The sequence below is a fragment of the Lissotriton helveticus genome, chromosome 5_1 (genome assembly GCF_964261635.1).
Source record: "Lissotriton helveticus chromosome 5_1, aLisHel1.1, whole genome shotgun sequence".
Lineage (NCBI taxonomy): Eukaryota > Metazoa > Chordata > Amphibia > Caudata > Salamandridae > Lissotriton > Lissotriton helveticus.
The window spans coordinates 1,568,364,510-1,568,388,280 of NC_136065.1; the positions used below are offsets into that span (position 1 = coordinate 1,568,364,510).

The following is a 23,771-nucleotide window of genomic DNA, read 5'->3' on the forward strand; positions in this document are numbered from 1 at the left end:
CGTCTCCTTTGTATTTATAACTGCTGTTGATTTGCCTCGGATTACATCACTATTTGGGGGGAATGGGATGCACTCTACCTGGCACCCATCACTTGGCCAGTCAATCTACATCAACTCGTAGAGCAACTAATAGTGACCCTCTGCCAATTGCAGGGTTCGCCGTTTCAAGGGAACTAAAAGAGGAGTTTTGACTAACATCAGTCCCCAGTCTCCCTATCTGGTTGGGGTTCAAGAGTGTGGCACGTGGCCATATATGGATGGCGGTGCTCAAACGAATGGGGGTTGGTCCACGGATTCTATCTTGGCTTAGCCTCCTCTACACAAAACCGCAGGCCCAAGTGGTTGTTAACGGAAAGAGGCCACGCACCTTTCAGCGTCAATGGGGCAGGGGTGTCCCCTGTTGCCATTGATTTTTGCCATAATTCTCAAACTGGTGGCGGCATAGATTCGGAAAGATCCTAGAATACATGGGCTGCGCTCGACAGAGGATTGGGAAGATAGGATACTGGTGCACACCGACAATGTCCTCTTATATGTCGCGTCCCCAAGGGGCTCCATAGCCAGAATACTAAATATCTTCGCTTTATTTGGCCAATATTCCTTGTATACCATCAACTGGACTAAATCAGTGGTGTTCGTCCTCTGAGGTACGCCGCCAGAATTACAGCTGACCTGTGAGGCCGATGAATGAGTCACTGAATTTAAGCTTCAACTAGGGCACATGCTTAAATGGCTAAATGTATAGTGCTTTCACTACACTACACTACAGCTGCCTAAAGTGCCAGAGAGTTGTCTACAGCGACCAGGTGTGTGTTACTATGCAATAGCGCCGAAGGGCGCAGGGGTCCCTTGAGTGAGCTATAAAAGCTCCTGGCCACAGGAACTGCACGTGGATTGCGCTCATGACAGTCAAGGATGCAAAGGCCTCTGTCCAGCATCACAGCCGATTTTCAATGGTATATTTGGGAAGAGGGCACAGCTGCCTGGTCTGTTAACTATTTTTACGATGGCGCCGGCAAGCTGCCAGCGCCATCCTAAAATAGTTACTAAATTAGCTTCAACAGGAAGCTGAATAGATAAAATAAAGCAGATGCACGAGCGCCTGCTTGATTTTATCTATTAGTGCTTCCTGTTGAAGCTAATTTAGTAACTATTTTACGATGGCGCTGGCAGCTTGCCGGCGCCATCGTAAATTAGTTACAACAACAGGCCAGGAAGGCTTGAACTTTTGGCCTCGGAATCCGCCGCTCGCGGATTGCGAATTTTCGGTAAATTCGCGAGAGTTCGCGGATCGCGGATTTACCGAAAATTCGCGAAATCCGCGAGCGTAGCGGATTTTGCGCTCATGCTTAAACAAAATGTACCCAGCTACATTCCTAATCATGTCACTGTTTCTAGGTTGCACAGGTTACTCTGAAATCGGCAACAAAGGCAAAGCTGGACTTGCGATAAACTGTAACTCACAGTGGCACACAAAACGGAAAATGCGGCAATGACATTTCACATATAAGCACATTTCAAACACTGAAATGTCACACAAGCGAACTGGAAACTAGGCGGCTATGGAAGAAAGAGTTTAGACAGGTGGAGGAAGGAGCGGGGAGGAAGATAGGGAAGAGGAGGAAGGGAGAGGGTAGATAGATGGAGGAGACAAGAGATAAGCGGAGACTGGAAATGGGGGAGGAGGCAAACGAGAGAAAAAGAAATGCAGAAAACGTGACAATGGGAGAGTTGAGACACGCTGATGCGGTGTAAAGGGAAAACATTTGCAAGGAGAGGTGGAATTTTTAACGGGCATCAGAAGCAAAAAAAAGACGCTGCGAGGCAAAGAGAGAAAGGGACGCGGGACAGATAGAGAAAAGAAGAAACGGGTAAAACAAGACGGAGGGCATTGCTGTGGGGAGGGGGGAGGAGAAATGCGACACGGCGGGCAGGGGAGGGGGCTGAGCGGGGAGAGCGGCATGAGGGTGTGAAGCAGCAGGGGCCTGAGACGCGCCACCTTTGATGTGGTAATGCGAGGCAGGCAGGCAGGCAGGCAGGCGGCTGGTGGCAATGTGCACGCGCTTTTTAGGGCATACGCTTGCGCAATGACCTAAAAAGCACATGCACTGCAACAAATCGCCAGTTAGGTAAACTCTCGATAAGCCCCTATATATCTCGCTCCCGCTCAATGCGCATGCGCATTGAGATAGGTCGCTCGACCTAAAAAATAATGACCTATGCACTGTCAGTGAAAGCTATGAAAATCTCAAATCCACCAACAAGCAGCCACACAACCAAGCTCAAGGTTAACTGGCCATTTCAACCATTATCACAAACTTCAGATCCTCTGGCCCAACTCATATCACTACCCAAAATCACACAAACCTTATCCAAGTGCCAATTGTACTCTCTGGACATCTTGTGCCTAAACTCACCAGCTCTTCTCACAGATGCATGCTTCATAACTACAGGTCATCAGATCAACCTCACCTGGAGATTTTGGAAACAATCAAGTGTATCAACCTGGACATGTTTCTCAAGGTATATGGTCAAAATATCGAGTCACACAAATATCGACTCCAAAATATAGAATGGACAAAATATCGAATGGACAGAATATAGACATCAAAAATATCGTTTTTAAGGTAAGTAATGTAATATCGATTTAAAAATATAGAAAGTCAAAATATCGAAGTACATAATATAGGTTATTGAAAATATCGAATTTTTTAAAGTGTTTTGTATGTTATTATATGTGTGAAAAGTGTATATTTTTTTGTAATTTATTTTAAGTAATTAATTTTGTTATTTAATTTTTGCGTAATTTAATTCTGTAGCGGGTTGTGGGTTTATAGGGGAATAGGGTGGGAAGTAATTTAATTATAATTAATTAAATATATAAAATAATTTATTGGTATTTATTTTGAATACATTGTTAATTAATTTTTAATTGGTAATTAATTAATTCTTAATTGATTAATAATTTTTATTAATTGATAATTATGTGAATAATATACATATATTTTCTGTAGCGGTTTGTGGGTTTATAGGGGAATAGGGTGGGAAGTAATTTAATTATAATTAATTAAATATGTTAATTTATTTCTTGGTATTTATTTTGAATACATTGTTTATTAATTATTAATTGGTAATTAATTAATTCTTAATTGGGAATTACTTTTTATTAATTGATTAATTGATAATTATGTGAATTATATTAATTTATTTTCACTAGAGTGGGAATAGTAAAATTTACCCCTATGCTATCCAACGCTTTCCCTACTTTTGCACTCACTGGAGTGGTAATAGTCATTTTACCCCTACGCTATCCAACGCTTTCCCTACTGTTGCACTCTCTGGAGTGGGAATAGTAATTTTTACCCCTACGCTATCCAACACTTTCCATACTGTTGCACTCTCTGGAGTGGGAATAGTCATTTTTACCCCTACGCTATCCAACGCTTTCCCTACCTTTGCACTCTATGGAGTGGAAATAGTAATTTTTACCCATACGCTATCCAACGTTTTCCCTACTGTTGCACTCTCTGGAGTGGGAATAGTAATTTTTACCCCTACGCTATCCAACGCTTTCCCTACTGTTGCACTCTCTGGAGTGGGAATAGTAATTTTTACCCCTACGCTATCCAACGCTTTCCCTACTGTTGCACTCTCTGGAGTGGGAATAGTAATTTTTACCCCTATGCTATCCAACGCCTTCCCTACTATTGCACTCTCTGGAGTGGGAATAGTAATTTTTACCCCTACGCTATCCAACGCTTTCTATACTGTTGCACTCACTGGAGTGGGAATAGTAATTTTTACCCCTGCGCTATCCAACGCTTTCCCTACTGTTCACTCACTGGAGTGGGAATAGTAATTTTTACCCCTACGCTATCCAACGCTTTCCCTACTGTTGCACTTCCAGGAGTTGGAATAGTAATTTTTACACTCCCGCTATCCTACGGTAATAATATTGTGTATTTTTTATTAATATTATGTTAATATATATATATGTTTTAACATATATGATTGTATGTTTTTTTATAAGTTAAATTAATTACTTAATAATTTTAAGGTAATTTAAGTATTTTTAAGTATATTTTAGCTATTTATTTTTAATATTTTTTTAATTTTACATTATTTTTAAGAAATTCGATATTTTTACAAAGTATATATTTTTAAACGATATTTTGGATTCGATATTTTGGTACTTACCTGTTTGTAGATAGGAATTCGATATTTTGTCTGTCGATATTTTGGCATCGATATTTTGGGTAGTCTATATTTTGTCCATCGATATTTAGTCAGTGATCCGTTTCTCAATGAAACCTGGCTGAATGATGCCACACACAACATACTAGACCTTCTTTTGCCTCCGTTCTACTCCATTCTTCACTACAACCAGGAACAAAGCTACGGTCTGTGCGGGTTCAGCAGCCATTCACCAAAACCTGTTAAGTTGCAGGACCCTTTTCTTGAATCGCTATAACTCCTACAGGTGCACGTCTCTGTAAATCTCCCATGCTGCTCAAAGTGAATGTTATTTATCACCCTCTGGGTGAAATTAACACTTTTGTCAAAGAATGGATGGAGTTCATCACATCCCAATTAATTAGCTCTGACAGCATTATCTCTCTAGGTGACTTTAATCTTCCCTGTGGTACATAGGGTAACAAACCAATGGGCACCTTCTCTTCCTTTCTCAGTAGCAATGATCTCCTGCAACATTGCCACAAACCTACACACTGCAAGGACTCTACCCTGGATCTGATCATATCTAAAGTTCCTCACCTAACAGCTGATGATCCCATCCCAGTAGACTTGTCTGATCACCTTCCAATACCTGCAATAAAACCTCTGGTGAACCAAAGAAGGAGAAAATCTTGTTTAGGGACACAAAAAACATTGAAACTAAGACCTTTGTGAACATTAAGCAACCAAATCTGACTTTTGCAGTTCCTCAATTTTAAACACATCATCACTGCCATAGACAAATGTAATAACTGAATGGAAACGTTGATAGAGGAATTTGTAATTCACAGGAGCAAGCGCAGCAGACCAAAACCTTCTCTACCTTTGTTCTCAAAAGACCTTTATAAGGAAAGGAAGTACATAAGAAAGCTTTAGAAAGAATGGAGACAATTACCCTCTCCGCTGAGTCTGTTTAGGCTGAGAACAAGAACAACAAAGATACAAAGATCACATATCAGTCCCTTCCTTGACATGGCAAAGAACAGACCTAAACCTCCTTTTGAAGTACTCAAGCAAGCAAACAAACAACTTTCTCTTAAAACCACACCCGTGTCCTCTGAGGCTCCATGGAATAACTTTGCAGAGTTTTTCAACAACAAGGTAAAGCCATAAAGATTTCCCTACCGGCCGCATCTAACAATATAGCCAAGGATAATTTAACTTGCAAAGCCCAACGGTCCTGGTCTCTTTTCACGCCAGTTTCAAAGTTGGAACTACTACAGCCCATAACTAACATGAAACCATCGAACCACCTTTCTGACACTATCCTTGGTTCTATCAATAAAGATCTCACCAAACAGAACATGCCTTTTTGGCCTTCCCTGGTCTACTCTTCCCTCGAACAAGGTACTTTCCCAGACTGTCTGAAAGTTGGTAAAATCTCTCTGCCTTTAAAAGATCAGTCACTGCAACCCAAACAACTTCAGTCCAGTCTCCATCCCTCATTTCCAAGGTAAAGAGATAGAAAGCTGTGTAGCCTTTCAATTGTCATCTCACATCAATGCAAATAAACTCTTAGACACTCCCCAACATTGCTTCAGACAGGGATACAGCACCTAGACTGCAATTCTGCAGATCGTTGATGATTCACTCTGCATCCGTAACACTGGAAACTTGCGCCTTCTAGGTCTCCTGCTGCTTCCTCAGGACCATTAGTGCTACTGCTATGTAGAAATTAAAACCATATCGCCTGATAAGTGTATGTGTACTCGTCTTCCCGTCCTGGACAGAAAATGAGAAAATATATATATGGGTAAATGAAGAAAGGACAGTGTAAAATTAAGCAATCAATAATAGGCACTCTTATGCCTACGTTATGATGTTATTTTAATAGTACTCCACAGGCCATTGGACAATATATGATGACCTATGTTTAGGCAATCTTAGTTTTTCACAATTCATAAATTTAGATTCACTCACCCACTCGCTGGGAAGGAAAAGCCCCACCTCACCTGGCACCAGCTCAGGTAGTGGGTGCACCGCACTACAGAAAAAACAACAAGAGAGATAATCTTTGCAGATAGATATGTACAACTGATCTCATTCCTCATCCAAATTGTCTATCGCACGCCCCATCGGTGCCGTCTTCTCTTACTAATACCATCCGAGAACCTCTAGCTTTGGAGACACAGCCTGATCATTTAACCCAATTGCGGGAAGGTTACCGTTTGTTACGTCGGGCTTTTTAGTTTAGTCAATTTAGCTCTTACACACTTGTATGCCACGACATCCCGCAAACAAGGTCTATACTCCACAACCATTCAGTCTCATGCCTACCTCTCCGTCGGTACACCGATCTTCCCTCTGAAGCTCTTTCATAGGGAGGAATCGACTCGGTGTACCGGCGGGGAATAAATGCGTCTCTCACTTCCATGTTGGGCGTGTGCACCGTGACAACCACGTGATCGCGTCATGACGCGTTGTGACTGTCGGGAGATGTAGTTCCCGTTGCTGCCATATAGAGACCACGGTTCGAATCCCCGTTTGGTATCATATTTACAGGAACGCTGTACATGTTGGTTTCGTTTTAGAAAAGTAATCTAAACTACTCGTATCTTTAGATAATCATATTACCGTCTAGAGCAAAGTAGTGAATTTACAAAAGGGCAACCATGGGCTATGGCTATCGGGAGATGTAATTCCCGATGGTGCCACGTAGGGACCGCGGTTCGAATCCCCTTTCGGTATCCCATTCATAGGCACACTGTACATGTTGGTCTCATATAAGACAAGTAATCTAAAACCCTCATAACAATGGCAGGATGTTAATATGAGCCAGTTTAGACAATCCTGCTAATGTCTAGAACAAAGTGGTGAGTCTTCAAAGTGACATCCAGGGGATGTCTTCGTTCAACCCCGTTTTATCAGTTTTAAGTCTAAAGACCCATTTTTGTTCACACTTGAACAGAAATTTAGAGACATCAGTGATACCTGCAGGAATCCATGGCTGGTCAAGGACTGTCAATCAAACCAGCCGACAAAGGCGGGGCGACTGTACTGATGGATTCAGAATCATATCGCGACGAATGCCTGCGCCAATTAAACAATACTAGAGCATACTGCAAATTGGACAATGATCCTACAGATAGACTTGTCACAGTCGTTGGCCATGTTGTAGAGGAAGCCCTGGCTGAAGGGTGGATTACCCAAAAGGAATCCCAATATCTTTGCACTGCCAACCCCAAAATGCCGTACTTTTATATATTACCAAAAGTACACAAGATGCAACGCCCTCCACCTGGTAGACCGATTATATCGGGTATCGGTTCATTGCTTGAACCTTTGTCTACTTTCGTGGATTTTTTCTTGCAGCCCATAGTGAGGGAGATGCCTACTTTCCTCAAGGACACTAAGGATGTCTTAAGGATCCTCCCTGACATTGAGTTCAATGTAGATCTTGACCTCTTGGTGTCATTTGATGTGGAAAGTCTCTACACCTCAATCCCACAGACAGAGACTTTGGAGGCCATTGAAGAACTACTGACTAATAGAGACCTCAATTCCATCACACCTGTCAGATTCATTATGACGTTGGCCACGATGGCCATGACCGAGAACTATTTCCAATATGAGGAGTCAATCTACCTACAGGTTAGCGGGACCAGTATGGGCAGTGTTTTTGCCCCGAGTCTCGCTAACCTGTATGTTCACAAATTCGAACAGACGCACATACTCGTAGACACTAACCCCTATCTTAAGTGTCTGCGAGTGTGGAAAAGATATATAGACGACATCCTGGTGGTGTGGCGTGGCTCGTTTGAAGAACTACGTCTGTTCCATGGGTGGTTGAATGAAAGAAATCGTTTTCTTAAGTTCACTATGGAATTTGACTAACATCGACTACCTTTCCTGGATCTATTGATCTCTGCATCACAAGGGGGGTTACAATCCGAGTTATACCGCAAACCGATGGCAAGGAATTCCTTGTTAAACTACGAAAGTTTCCACCCTAAAGCACTCAGGGACAATCTGCCTTTTGGGCAATTCCTCCGTATTCAGAGGAATTGTTCCACCAAATCCGCTTTCCAAGAACACTCACAAGCGCTTGAAAGAAATTTACTGGTCAAAAACTACCCTAAACGTCTAATCAGACATGCAAAGAAGAGGGCTTCCAACAATAACAGGGAGTGTCTTCTAGAACTGGCACCTCCTAAACCCCAAAAGGAGAGAATCACTTGTGTAAATACATATTGCACATATTCCAACAAGATTCAAAAAATCGGTAAGAAACATTGGAAGATCCTAAACACAGGCACTGACTCAATACCTCCCCCTCTTTTTGCATTTAGGAGAGGGCAGAACTTTAAGGATCAGTTGGTACACACCAGACCTAAAAGAGAGATTCCTCGAGCAGTCGGTACCCTATGGGACCTGCCCGCGGTTACTGGACACCATCCCTGTGGTAACTGCGCGGCTTGTCTGCAAACAACTAAAACGCTCACTGTTGACATAGGCACTGACAGACCATGGCAACTCAGTCGGTTCACGAACTGTAACAGCTCTAACTTAATTTACTTGATCACATGCCCCTGTAAGTTGAACTACGTAGGGATGACTACAAGAAAAATAAAGTTGAGGATCTCCGAGCATAAAAGTTCGATACGTTGTGGCAAACAAGCGACAAAGTTGACGAATCACTTTTTGCGAGTAGGTCATCAGCCTTCTGACATTTTCTGGACAGTCCTTGACCAGCCATGGATTCCTGCAGGTGTCACTGATGTCTCTAAATTTCTGTTCAAGTGTGAACAAAAATGGGTCTTTAGACTTAAAACTGATAAAACGGGGTTGAACGAAGACATCCCCTGAATGTCACTTTGAAGACTCACCACTTTGTTCTAGACGTTAGCAGGATTGTCTAAACTGGCTCATATTAACATCCTGCCATTGTTATGAGGGTTTTAGATTACTTGTCTTATATGAGACCAACATGTACAGTGTGCCTATGAATGGGATACCTAAAGGGGATTCGAACCGCGGTCCCTACGTGGCACCATCGGGAATTACATCTCCCGATAGCCATAGCCCATGGTTGTCCTTTTGTAAATTCATTACTTTGCTCTAGACGGTAATATGATTATCTAAAGATACAAGTAGTTTAGATTACTTTTCTAAAACGAAACCAACATGTACAGCGTTCCTGTAAATATGATACCAAACGGGGATTTGAACCGTGGTCTCTATGTGGCATCAACGGGAACTATATCTCCCGACAGCCACAACGCGTCATGACGCGATCACGTGTTTGTCACGGTGCACACGCCCAACACGGAAGTGAGAGACGCATTTATTTCCCGCGGTACACCAAGTCGATTCCTCCCTACGAAAGAGCTTCAGAGGGAAGATCGGTGTACCGACGGAGAGGTAGGCATGAGACTGAATGGTTGTGGAGTATAGACCTTGTTTGCGGGATGTCGTGGCATACAAGTGTGTAAGAGCTAAATTGACTAAACTAAAAAGCCCGACGTAACAAACGGTAACCTTCCCGCAATTGGGTTATATGATCAGGCTGTGTCTCCAAAGCTAGAGGTTCTGGGATGGTATTAGTAAGAGAAGACGGCACCGATGGGGCGTGTGATAGACAATTTGGATGAGGAATGAGATCAGTTGTACATATCTATCTGCAAAGATTATCTCTCTTGTTGTTTTTTCTGTAGTGCGGTGCACCCACTACCTGAGCTGGTGCCAGGTGAGGTGGGGCTTTTCCTTCCCAGCGAGTGGGTGAGTGAATCTAAATTTATGAATTGTGAAAAACTAAGATTGCCTAAACATAGGTCATTATATATTGTCCAATGGCCTGTGGAGTACTATTAAAATAACATCATAACGTAGGCATGAGAGTGCCTGTTATTGATTGCTTCATTTTACACTGTTCCTTTCTTCATTTACCCATATATATATTTTCTCATTTTCTGTCCAGGACGGGACGACGAGTACACATACACTTATCAGGTGATATGGTTTTAATTTCTACATAGCAGTAGCACTAATGGTCCTGAGGAAGCAGCAGGAGACCTATAGGCTCCAGTAAAACTGCAGAAACATGTCGACCTTATATCTTTTTTAGTAGTTATTTGTTACACTACTATTGCACTGTTTTTATTGACTTAGGAGTGGGAGGGTGCATATTAAAGCTGTTCTGTTTCCCCGATCACTACCTAATTTTAGAGCCTTTTTCTCTTTTCTTTTTCACTTACACATCTCTTAAGCACTGCTATTCAGTTCCCCACTAGACACACCATATTCACTTCTGTGGTACAGTATTTGGGATACCCATTGACTTGGCTATATCACCTGCCAGGTCAGTAGTGGTTTCCAAAAAATCTTGAACTGTACAAGAGATCCCAGATGATGAAGGGCGGTCTCAATGGTGGACTGATGGGAACTCGTTCCAATTTTTAACTTTTCCCTTTCCTCCTATTTTGCTTATTTGGGTACATGATTAGATTGTTTTTTGTTTAGACTCACTGCTAATTGTTGTTGGTGTCATTTCAAGTCAGGGGGTTTAGCAGTCAGGGTCTTGAAACATTCCCCTGGGACCTTCTTTTGTGTGTAGTTGAAACTATGATGTACCACACACTCTCAAATGTCTGTTGTGCTCTTTTCCTGTGCTGCATCTCAAACATATTTTTACGATGATTGTTGGCAACGGTATTCTTGTTAAGGAGGTCGTGGTTCAGGTACAGGTCGTTGTTTGGGAGTTGTTGTTAAGCCTACTCGTTGTTAGGGATTCGGTATTAAGGTTGTTTCCCCTTGTAAAGTGCTCGGATGCTCTTGGCCAAGTCTATGCTATATAAAATCATCAAATTAAATAAATAAACTATGCCCCTCTCTGGCCATTCCTGTGGCTCCCTCTTGTGTGTCTTGGTGTTAGCTGCTAATATTGACAACGTTGACACCTTAAACCTAGACCTATTGGCATTGTCAATACCATACCATACATCCCAATGCAATAGAACTGTCACCAGTTCTCCTGCTATGTATCTCAGGAGTGAAGATTGCTTAAACTACTTTGTTCCACCTTGCTTACTGTCTTCAGAAATACTTATTTTAAAAACATGTAACTAAGAACTGCCACCGAGGGCTTCCCGTTAGATTTTGAGCATTTTAACAGTGTCATAAGTCAGTCAGTGTGAGAAACGTACACTGAGACAGGGAGAAATCACAGGAAGGGATACACACTGGAACAATTACTACCCTAGCTAACACTGAGGCATGAAGGTCACTGACACTGGAACACAATCAGCACCCCACTACGCTGAAACAAAATCAGACATCACAGACATTGGGACTAGGAGTAACAAACAGACGTGGATCATGCATTGTGGTTAAGGGGACAGACTGCTGACACTGTGACAGGAAATCTACCAAACTCCATGACAACACTAACTGTGACACTGAGACACGAAGACATACCATGGGACAGTAGATACATAACTGCAAAGATACGGAGCCCCCTGCTATAAATGAGAAGTTCACCTAGGCAGGGAAATGCATACTGTAAAATTCCTAGGGCAACTTCAATACATATTAAAATATACATAATAGAAATAGTTATGAGAGAAGAGAGACCATCACTCAAAATTAGAAAAATGCAAATATATATTTTATTAAATAATGTCTCCAAAAATTGGTCACTATGTACACTTTTGTAACAGAGAAGTCACCATTTCAATCTACATGCACACTGCATTCATCCATCATCCACACATACATATCAGTTACATAATTGGCTTGTTCAAAATAATCAATGTGTCTGATATACAATAATTTCAAACAGGCAAGAACAGAATTCCAGTTTTGATAACATGATTGTACTGTTTTTACATCAAAGTCTTGCACCAATAAGAGATGTGGCAATTGTTCGTCTTTCTACGCGCGTTTCGGCAGAGACCAGCCTTCTTCAGGAATGCCATCTCCAAATCACTTCTAAAATAGTGCTTGTCACAATGAAAACACAAGATAATGTCCTCTGTACATTAGAGTCAATTCGTCAGGGATGATCCTTATTAGATTAATCAGGGTTCAATCTGTAATGCATGACAGAGAACTGGAAAAGTCACTTCGTAATTGCAGTGGGGAAAAGTATTTTTAAAAATGTTCTGTGATGAACTAGTCCTATATAGGCTGTATGCTCCGAGTATAGACGAGCTGTATATCCATGTCTCAAAGACAACATATCAATCGACTCTAGGTACGGGATGATGTGCCTCCGTGAAGAGTCACCATTCCGACAGCTCGTACTGATGGATTACCACTGGGGATCCGGAAAAAGTCCCGGTTGCCCACAGTAGATAATAAATAAACAGGAGACAGAATTTACGCAAATCTGGATAGAGTCACTGGACTCAAGAATGTTAACTTCCCGCTACAGGGGAGCGTTATTATCAATACATCCCCCGGCAATGGACAAGCAGATGTGTGTTCCTGCAGATAGGGGAGAAAAGAGCTTACATGCAGTTTTTTTGCCAGGGAGAAAATAAAACTGGTAGAGGGAACTTGTACACTGGTACAAGGAACCATTCAGACAGGGAAGGCACAGGTGCTGCTAAGATGTGTAAGGAGGGCATATTTCATCCACATATCAGTGTACTTTAAGAAGTGTGGAGATCACAAAACATTTCAACTGAGACAGGGAGACAGACTTTGAGACACTGATTCACACATACCCAACAGCCAGGCAGTTACAGTGGGACATGGATACATTACTACAAGGAGACTCGTACATCAGGTCAGGCAGATTCATATACTGGCAGACATACAGGGACACCAGGACAGTAAATGTGCTAACTCTGAGACAGGGAGACATGGACACAGTCAATGGAACCTGGAGACATTGGTACATACTGTTGCAGCGTTTTACCTGGGCCCAATTATTACTTATTCTGATCTCAGTATCTACTCACACCCATAGAGGCTTTGGTCCACTGATGGACCTAGCTCATCACATTGACGGTGAGGAATCAGGGCGTTGCCTGTTGACTACCAGGGAGGACCAATAATTGGTAACCAACTCACAAACTCGAAATCCAACTCAAGAATACTATTCTCAAAACCATGCTGTAAATATATAGGATAGTAATGGGAAGTCCGAACGTCCTGAAAAAGGTTAAATGGAGTCAAGATCATTCAAACCAATAGTTCTGCTGTTGCTATACTGAATAATAACAAAATAATCTGATGTTCTGAGAATAATCTATGGCTATCACTGTATTACAACCCCGGTTACTTGTGCACGATCTCTGTGGAAAGAACATTTAAAAATACATTTTAAAGAAGACTCAGACAATATAGCTTAAATTAGTTATTGTATTAGATAGATTTAGAATTCAAGGCAATAATCAACAGTTTTATGTAATAAATCATGAGTCTCAATAAGCAGGTACAGAATGTAGTATAAAAATTCATATTTAGCAGAGCATAGACAAAAGATAATCTTAAAGGGTAATTTGGGAATCTATTGTTCAGCCAAAGAATCCATGTAACGTTTGCTAGGCCACTAGTAACGGCAGGGGGACAGTTCAGGAAAAGTTTTCTTTGCATAAGCATAGTGTCAGGTCAAACTTCACCAGAAAGAAGTCAATGGGCATATGCATAGGGAATGGGGAAAGAAAGGGCTCTGATCAAAGGAGTTTGGGGATGCTCTTTCCCTGGACTTCCACCGAACTTCCTTCTTTTCAGGGGAAATTGCTATTATAATCCATCAAGTCTAGATATTACACACATTTTCACCCCACATGTGACCATCATTGGCTTACAAGGGACACAAGTATCTATTTTAGAATATGTTCCCACTGGATGTCATAAGAATCGATCGTCTGTTCCGGGCACACAGGGAGACTTGTACACCAGGTCAGGCAGATTCATGTACTGGGCATATGCGAGACCTATTGCATAGTAAATACTTGTTTTAATAGGATTTGTGAATCCATGGAGGATCCGAGAAGTAAGCATCCAGATATTTCTAACATTTAGCCTCTTGATGCCCAATCCAAGATTTTTTTTAAAAACGAATTTCACAAAAAATACTGAATGAATGGATTTATAACAAACCAATCAAAGACAGTTTCAAGAGTAAAGTTCTGTCTTCATGCCAAATTTGGTGTAAATCTGTTCAGCTGTTTTGCTGTATCGAACAGCAAAGAATACTATGGGAATTAAAATAGGAAATTTCACTTCTGAAATAAACTGAACTAAACAGGGCCTCCTTTGTACTGGTGCACTTCAGATTTCTAACATTCATTTTTAATCTGTGTGAAGCCTGTAATGAAACAGATCAGTACCATGAGATGAAGACAGATGTGGTCCTCGTATACAGGGGGGCTGAAGTGGGCATCTAAGGTGGATGTCTGAAGCTGTGTATTCAAGCTGATTTCAAATATGCAATAATATACATAGGAATATGAATCCACCCTTACCTCCAATGTAGATAATTATGCTGGAATGTCCAAGTGTTAGTCAATGACGTCCTGACAATGGCATTTATTTAGGGCTCAGCTGCGGCACAGGGAGTCTTCATTTCTCCTTATCCTCACCACAAGATTCTCTTATGATCGACACATCAAACAGGACAAACAGGAAGAAGTTCCTGTCTGCATTCCATAGACAAATCACCACATGTTGTCCAAAAGCTCTCAGAAGTACACATCAGTGATCCTTGTACCTGTGAGGAGAGGCGGCACAGAGCACGTGTCAACGTAAGAAGACTGTGATAGGAGAATGGCCACCTTACTGCAGGTCAACACAGACCAATCCTAAACATTTCATCTACAAGTCATCGATTTCAGGAGTGTTATTTTAAATAGTTCAATGCAAGCAAAATAAGATGACAACACATAGAATGTAAGAGGCTACCACACAAAGCTCCGGGTCTGGAACAGTGTCTGCAGTGATCTGGAGGGAGGTGGTCACACTAGCTTATAGAAAAACATATTCTGCCTTAAAATCTCACTGTCATTAACCAGTTGAGCAGACCAATGTGGAGAGACTGGATAATGGTATCTAAAATCGTCAGTTAAAAGCGATTAACGCGCCACAGACATGACTCTTGCTTTAGTACCGCAGAACAATAGGGTTAAGTAAAATGGTACCCCCATCCTGCAACTTTACAAAGGTGCGAGGTCAGGGTCAGACTGGGACAGAAAATAGGCTTGGCACCAAAAAAAAGTGGTCACCATTAGTGCATTTGATAGCTAAAAAAGTGGTCCATGTTTGCAAACTAGGGCAGTTTTGAAGCTGTAAATACACGCTGTACAAGCGTTTTTGCAAGGTATGGAAGAGTGCATGTGTTGGGGGGCGTGGCTTGGCACGCAATGGCGATGGCAACAACTGGGTAGAGCTCCGTCCTGATCTCCCCTTCCCAGGGCCGATTATCCGGCACACTTCACCTAACTTGGCTGAAAGTTGAAACGGACCATCACCTATCCGTGCTCCCGGCCTTCAGCGACTTTGGGGCACATTGATGACCGGAGACCGCCCCGGCACCGCCTGCTAGCCTGTGACCGCATGAGCAGCTCCCTGGTCGGCACGCATGATCACGAGAGGCCGTGGCCTGCAACCCGCCGCTAGGCCCGTTGGCGCGGCCCGCAGAGACCTGGAGAAGACCGCCCAGCGCCCGGAGGCGGGACCCAGAGGGTTGGTCCCATGATCGCGGAACACATAGCTCCTGTTGCCGCCCGGCGGTGCCACTTGCCTGCCAACACAAACTTCAGTGGGGGACGGAGATCTCACCCAACAGGAGGAGGAGGACGGTGGCCAGGGGTGAAAGTCGGCGAGCGCCAGACGGCCGAGTAGAAACGCTGTCTCCTCCACGGCGCTGAGGCTGGGCGCCGGCGAATCGACACACGGACGGCGTGACCCGGGAGCGACTGTGAGCCAGCAGCGGGGAGATAAGACCCCTACGACCGCTGTGGCCGCGCTTGAGCAGGGCCCGGAGAGTGTGGCGGCTTGGGGCCCGAGTTGTGATTTGGACGGTGCCCTCTCCTCGCGTCTGGAGGCCGCAACTGTGGGCTGACCGTCTCCCGCCATCAGGTACATCAATTAACTGCGGTGGGGCTCTCCCCCCCTCTCTCCCCGCTCCGGACTGGCACCATCTGCTACCCACGCAGTAGGAGGCTGATGCGATGCTGAGGCGGGGCGGAGGCAACGCCGGACGAGCCCTGCAGACTGATAAGGCTGTGGGAGTTGCGGTGGCCCTGGACGAACTCACGCCACGACGTAGGCACTGGACGAGTGCCTGGAGATATCAGGGGAGAGAGACGCGACGCGCTACGGGGGTCAGTGTGAACTACGCGCGGGAGCAGCTGCCTCCTTGCTACCGCGCTGCATATCCACACGCTTGGCTTTGGGGGCAGGGGACCGCTGCAAGTGCACTGACCGCCTGCCTGTGCACTGCCGGGGGGGACGTCCCCCATGAGGTGAGGAGCCTGGGCTGCCGGGGAGGATTACCTGATGGGTGTGGACTGCAAGTGACCCCCCTGAAGCGTAGGTGCCACCAAGGAGAGCCGCAGCCCTGACAGCAGTGCTCCACCTTCCTACACACCTAAACCACGACCCCAGTGATCACCGGACCCTTACCGACTTTGATCCCTACACACAACGGAACGCCAAGCAGAGAGAGACGGAGGATCCCTACTGCCGCTTTGGGTGCTGGGTGCAACACACCACTGGGGGTCCTGCTGCCATGGGGCCACAGAACTTGCGACTCTGACGCCATACATCCTACATTACGCGGCCAGCCACCCTGACACAGCGCCATTTGGGCATCCTTCCTGCATACCCCAACCTATTGACCATATTTGAGCAAGACACTACCACTAGCTGGAACCTCCCTGGAGTGAGGACGAGTGGGCGCCTGGCCGACGCTCCCCCTGTGGCAGGGGCAGACCCCTCCGGTCGCTTGGAGACTGGGAGCCTGGTGACCAGCCTGCCCTGGCGACGTGGGGGGGGCTTTCCTCTAGACCCCACCTTCTCTGTGAACTGTGACCATACACACTCACCGCCTTGCCCATGTCTGGAGGGGTGAGGACGCGAACTGGAACTGGCAACACATCTACGAAAGGGAAACAGGCCAAATCACCACCCACTATGGATACCGATGTGAAATCCAAATTGGATAGTGTCTTAACTGTGATGGAACGCCTGGAGGAGTCCCTCCAACAGACGCGCACCTCCCTAGAAAACAAGATCGACAGTGTAGCAATAGATCTGACCCATCTCAAGGCCGATCACAAGAAATTACAAGACCGCACCACCACGCTGGAAACCACGGTGACTGATCTGGGACCCCGAGTGAATCAAGCGGACAAACATATACGGGACCTCCTCAACAGAGTTGAATTCCTAGAGGAGCGTGTTGAGGACGCAGAAGGGCGGGCACGAAGAAATAACATCAGACTGGTTGGCATACCGGAAAAATGGGAGGGGACAGACCCTACGCGCCATGTAGAGGACTGGCTAAAAGGCCTCTTACCGGAGGGGACACTATCGCAGCACTTTGTGGTGGAACGTGCCCACAGGGTACCCACGAGACCCCTCCCCCGGGATCTAACCCCAGACCGCTGATCTTTCGCATCCTTAACTACAGAGACCGCAACGCCATCCTGCGCGAATCCAGGAAATTAGGGGAAGTTCGAATAGACAATGCCACGGTAATGTTTTTCCCGGATTACACCATCCAAGTGCAGCGACAGAGACACTCCTTTCTGGCGGTGAAACGCAGGCTGCGACAAGCGGGTCTCAAATACTTGCTCCTCTTTCCGGCACGACTGCGAGTGGTGGCGCAGGATAAAACGCACTTCTTCACAAGCCCTGAGGAAGTTGAACCCTGGCTGGATGGCGGAGTGGAGGAGACGCCCCGACAGGCGCGGGGCACTGCCACGATGACGCGCTCCCGGGGATCACGACGAAGGCGCAGGCGCAAATCGCCTGCGCCCCACAACTCGCAGGAAACAACGACCCACTCTCCGCCAGCGGATCTAGTCTTGCAGGAACAACAGGATGCGCTCCGCTGGGTTACGGAAATCAGCAGCTCTCCAGCGCCGTCCTCTGCCCCACACGCCAGTCCACGAACTTTTCCCAGTGACGACGAAGCAATTTACGGCATACCGGATTCTCAACAATCTACGGACCCACCTGAAGTCACACCTCAAACAGTGGAACTGCTCGGCTGAGGGGGACCTCCCTTGGACTTTACAGAACATTCACGCAGTGGTGACTATCACGCGTTCGCGTCCCTTGCTCGACAGGGGGTGCGGGCCGGTTGGCGGCGGAGGCCCCCCCCCCTTTGCTGCACATGGGATGGACTTGGCGAAACACAGTGAGTAACACCTTACACACATTGCAAATGCTTGAACTATGGCGTTGCAACGCCTTCCCACCCCCCACTACAATTGCTACTGGCTTGGCGGTCTCCGGCCCGACCTTGCTGAAGGCGTGCGTCCACGCACGGATCATCCCTCCAATCCTTACAACGAACAGGGCACTCTCCCGCCGCGTCACATTTGATGATTTCCGGTAAAGACAGTTAGATATAACCCGTACTCTGCCGGCCCGGGTTGGGACACCACCCCCCCTCTTTGAGAACAATACTGTTGTGTCGCTACTGTGCCAATTGCCTACCACCCCCCTAGTACTGTATAGTTAGAAGCTTATTGTAACTCACTTGAGTGTTTGGACGGCAGCATGTTGCGCATCCGACCTTTTGGTATTTTTTATTGTATTGCCTCGTTTAGGCTCTATGTTTTTCTTTTTATCCTCATCTTTTGGGGATTGATTGGGCTGCTCCTTAATGTAAATACAGCTGTGTCTGATCGGGAAATTGAGAGGATGCTGGGAGATCAATGGGAGGCCACACTCAGAGAATTGGGGCTGGATGACAATGGTAAATCTCACACAAGTGATGACCAAGGCTGAAATTAGGATATGTACGTGGAATGTCAGGGGCATGCATACACCATCGAGACGATACCAAATTTACTCTTATTTGAAGCGCCATAAGTTCCAAGTGGCACTACTAAAGGAAACACATTTAAACAAGGCGGAGGTACGTGCTTTACACACCCCTTTGTCCCCCGCAGCTGTACCTAGCAATGGCGCACAGGTGCTTTCTGCGATGCCTACGACTCACCCGAGCGACGATACCGTATGCCCCGATACTCCCTCTGCTGGGCACCCCCAAGATAACTGGAATACTGACGGACACTATGCTAGAGAGCTGGTCCAATGCGGGCGTGGAAACGCTAGGAGACCTATATGCTGACGGTGCTCTTCTCACATTTGCGGACCTCGCGGAAGGCACGACCCTCCCGAATGGACAATTCCTATTGCACGCGTCCCTCGTCCGTACGCTGACTGCCGCCTGGGGCGACATATCCGAGGAGCTACCGACGCACCACTTTATGCAATACCTCCATGTCATGGGCAATGGTTCGCATATAGTGCATTGGCTAGCGCAAGCCCTCCTGATTCATACACAACCCTCCACAGAGGGAGGGACTGGACAGACAAGGAGTGGGCGATGGTGCTGAATGGGCCGGTCAACATCCCGCATAACCCCCGCTTCAAGGTAATACAATTCTACATATTACACCGTGCCTACCTCACACCCGATAAGATAAACAGATACTTCTCAGTCACGGATACCGCCTGCAAACGTTGCTCCCTGGTGGGGGCGGACCTCTTGCACATGCTTTGGCTATGCCCCAATATCCAGCAATATTGGGATGAGATAACAGCACTGCTTACACACTGCACCAACGAAAATGTGCCGATGACATGGGAGGCCTGCATCCTGGGATTGTACAAACGCACAAAGCTGAACAAGGTGCCGGCCCGGTTCTGGGATCTAGGACTAATCACGGCCAAACGACTGCTCACCAAGCGGTGGAAGGCCAACGCGCCCCCGCATATACGGCACTGGTGCATGTCCCTCGCCAATTGGGCACGAGCGGAAAGCACAGTCCTACGACGGGAAGAAACGGCAGGACTTAGGAAATTCCCCATAGCACAGTTCTGGGATGATATCCTTCAGTCCTTTCAGCAGAAATGCCTGGAACAGGGGATCACTTGAAGGAGTCCGTATCAGTAACCCACATACACACAGGGAACACTGCGATGCGTGCTTGCGCCCACCGCTCCCCCCATCCCTCCCCCCCCCAATGGCAAGGAAACTTAAATCGGGGCCTATGCCACCACACCTCTGCCGTACCACGAGCAACACGCTGCGTCTCGCCCGCAAACCATCTGCACCCCGGAATGCCCAAGGCACGCGCCCTGCTCTCAGCGATAAAGCGCTTCTCGCCCTACCTCCTTCTACACATGTCAGGCCCTCACCATATAACCTGGCTGTGGCCGCCGCACTGGCTACACTTTACAGACGTCCTTAGTGCACCCCCGAGATAGAACCCCCCTCTACGACATCCCATTCCCCGTCCATCGGATCTATGCCGACGCTGCAACACTGACTCTTATTCCCACCACAGCACAGAAACAACCACCCACACCATACCCCCCTTTGCCCATACCCCCATGTTTTGGTTTATATGTTTATTGACACGCCGGTCCCGTTAGCAGACCAGACTGCTTAGATTTTGTAAACGAAGACATTGTACGAGTTGCGCGAATGACTTTAGACACCTTAATCCGGCCGGCATGTCACGCCCCCTCCTTCCCAGCGCCGCAGACACACGTCGGATATATGACATTACAACGCATGCATTTACATCGCATGCCTTTACAACGTAAGTATTAAAACGCAGTCCATTACAACGCATAGTGCTTTGGGGTGCTGGATAGTGAATAGTTTAATTTACTATTCCAACTCCAGTCCCCGTGGACACTAGGGAAGGTTATTGGATAGTAAATTAACCTATTCCCTATCCTAGAGCGCCCCCCAGAGCAATGCGTTGTAATAGTTTGCGTTGTAAAATTTGCGTTGTAAAGGTAGTGCGTTGTAAAAGTTTTGTTGTAAAGGCTGTTCACCACACACGTCCGCTGCACGCACGACTTGAAGACGGGCAGATAGATCCGGCTACGTTTTAAGATGCCGGCTATCTCGCTCATACCACCGCTACTAAGAGACGCCTTGTACACAGTACCACCTACAGTAACAGCCATGGCTATGGCAGTTCCCACCGGACGCTGCCGCCAGCACGAACCTCTCACTCTGAACATAATAAACTGCATAGACACACGTCCATTAATCGGTATTACATAGCACTGCTTTTCAACTCCGATGCCTCACTCCCCCATAGTGGAACACTTATTGATACACTTACCAACGATATTCACTCATGGGAGTGGGCTGCTATTTAAATGACGAGGATGTCAACACAACACCGTTGTTCCACAACTAGACAAAACCTTACAGACCTGTTTACTTATTGCGATATGTGATTTACCGAATGTATGTGCTGCTACATTATCACGCCGCCGAACCCCAGGGTTGTCGGCCATACGGCTGTGTTCACTTGACAATATTTTATATGGTTATTGATCCGCGCGGTTGGCCCCCAGGGGTTGTAAGCTGTAAGCTGTGTATGACGCATTTTGTACAATAAAGGTCTTTAAAAAAAAAAAATGGAAGAGTGCATGTGTTTGACCTTGCTGTAGGCAATGTTTGTTTTATTATAAGGGAAATCAACAGTAAAAACCGGCCCAGGAGACCACGCAACATGGAAAAATTAACCAAGCAAACTTTACCAGGTAACCTTAATGTTGAATCTGGTTGCAAAAATGTTTCTGGAAATTTGCAGGGAGAATCTGGTTTCAGAAGTTCAATGAGAGAACGAAAACCTTCCATTTGGTTGAAAGATTATGTGCAATCATAATTTGTATTAGTTATTTTATATGCATTGTTATTTTTGTTTGTTTTGTTGTTTTGTTTTGTTTAAGGAGCAAGATGTGTTGAGTTCTTAATGCTAAATATGTATCTTTAATAATAGTTTACTTTCAAATGTGGGTGCATGCCAGCTTAAGTAATGTTCCATTGAGAATGTAGATTGTTGGAGCTTAGAGCGTCAGTTGTAATTTGCTCATGCTCAAGCCGGTCGTGTACCTACTACTACTTTCACTTGAAATAAAGAAGTTTAACTTACCACCTTGGAATTCACTTCCTTTTAACATGGAAAGATGGGGTGGTTAGAGGGTGAAAGTATTGAGCCGACTGGGGATAATAAATGTATTTAAAGGATGTGGCAATCATGAACATCTGGCCCTGAAGCTCCTGCACCTTATTCAAAGTGGGGTCATTTCCTGCAACGTCATCGAATTGACGGAGTAATGTAATTCCCACAAGGTGTTTACGCCAATTTGATTATTTTATTTTTAGAACTAGCAGCCTGTCCTGACCTTGTCCGGGAGCTTTCAGGCTTCCCCCTACCCCCAACCGCTCCGACATTGCCCAGCAGCCCGTGCCCCCGCCTGCCCCGTCTCCCGCCTGCCGCCTGGCCCGACCCTCGCCTGGCCTGAGTCAATGGAGGTGTTAGTCCCCGTCCCCCGCCTTCCCCGACCCCCGCCTGCCCCGACATTGCCTTTTGTAACTTCCTGTCCCCCGCCTGGCCCGACACCCGCCTGCTTACCTCAGCCGCCGCTCCTGAGTTGACAGCTCCTCGCCGCTCTGCTACTCACCGCCTGTCCGCCGCCGCTCCTCCCCCGCGCCAAGTCCGCCTCTCCGCTGGTCGCACCGCCTCTGGCCTGTCCGCTGCTCCTCACGTGACTGCTCCTCCCCCGCGCCATGTCCGCTGCTCCTCTGACGCCGCTCTGACGCCGCTCCTCGACGTGAGCACGCACGTCGCAGCCGGCGCTACTTTGGGGGGACTACTTTTTTTTTTAAATACATTTTATAAATAAGGTTTATTTTTAAACTTTATATAGCCTATAACCATCTACACACCCTGACGATTTCTACGGTGTATCGGGTGTGTAGATTAGCGCAGTGGTTCCGGAGTTTACCCGCCTCAAAGCCTGAAAGTTTCTCCTTTATTATAGTAGTATAGATAGCGTGTTCCTAGCTAGCGGAGTGACCAGTGCAGCCACAGCGGGCGCTGCCCTCCGTGGCAGCGTGCTTAGAAACAACACAGACTTAAAAAAGCACCTGCTGTAGAGTGTCTTCTGTGCATAGCAATTTTCAGGCAACAATAAAAATGGCAAGATAACTTTGCCATTTAAAGTTCCTGCTGGAGAGAGATGGAGTTTTGTCTAGTGGCAGTTCCCACTCATGATAAAATAACGCAGAGGGTTAATATGCCTGCCGCAAAGAAGTGTTCTAAGCAAATCACCCAAGTGTATTTTATGTGGATCACTCAGATAGTTACTGCTCTTGTTACAGAGATCCTTTTGGTACTTACAGTTCATATGTTACAACACTAATAAAGCAGAGTGAGCTATGAACTATCACCAAAGAGGTGCATGGTACAGGTTAGACTGTTATGTTTCCTCCAGGCTTTCATTAGCCTAATGCCGCTAAAAAAGGGTTTATCTGGGCAGAAATACATTCTTACCCCCTAGTATCAGTTACACCTTGTAATCCTCATTGTTTTATG

The 23,771-nt window shown here is 45.8% G+C and overlaps 1 long non-coding RNA gene across 1 annotated transcript in view; it reads right to left on the reverse strand.

Moving 5' to 3' along the window:
• Nucleotides 1-23,771, reverse strand: part of LOC144753707 (uncharacterized) — a 153,065-nt gene that overhangs the window by 101,939 nt on the left and 27,355 nt on the right. Inside the window, exon 2 of the long non-coding RNA XR_013594492.1 lies at nt 14,649-14,893. This is a non-coding gene — a long non-coding RNA (uncharacterized LOC144753707). The remainder of the gene's footprint in view (nt 1-14,648; nt 14,894-23,771) is intronic.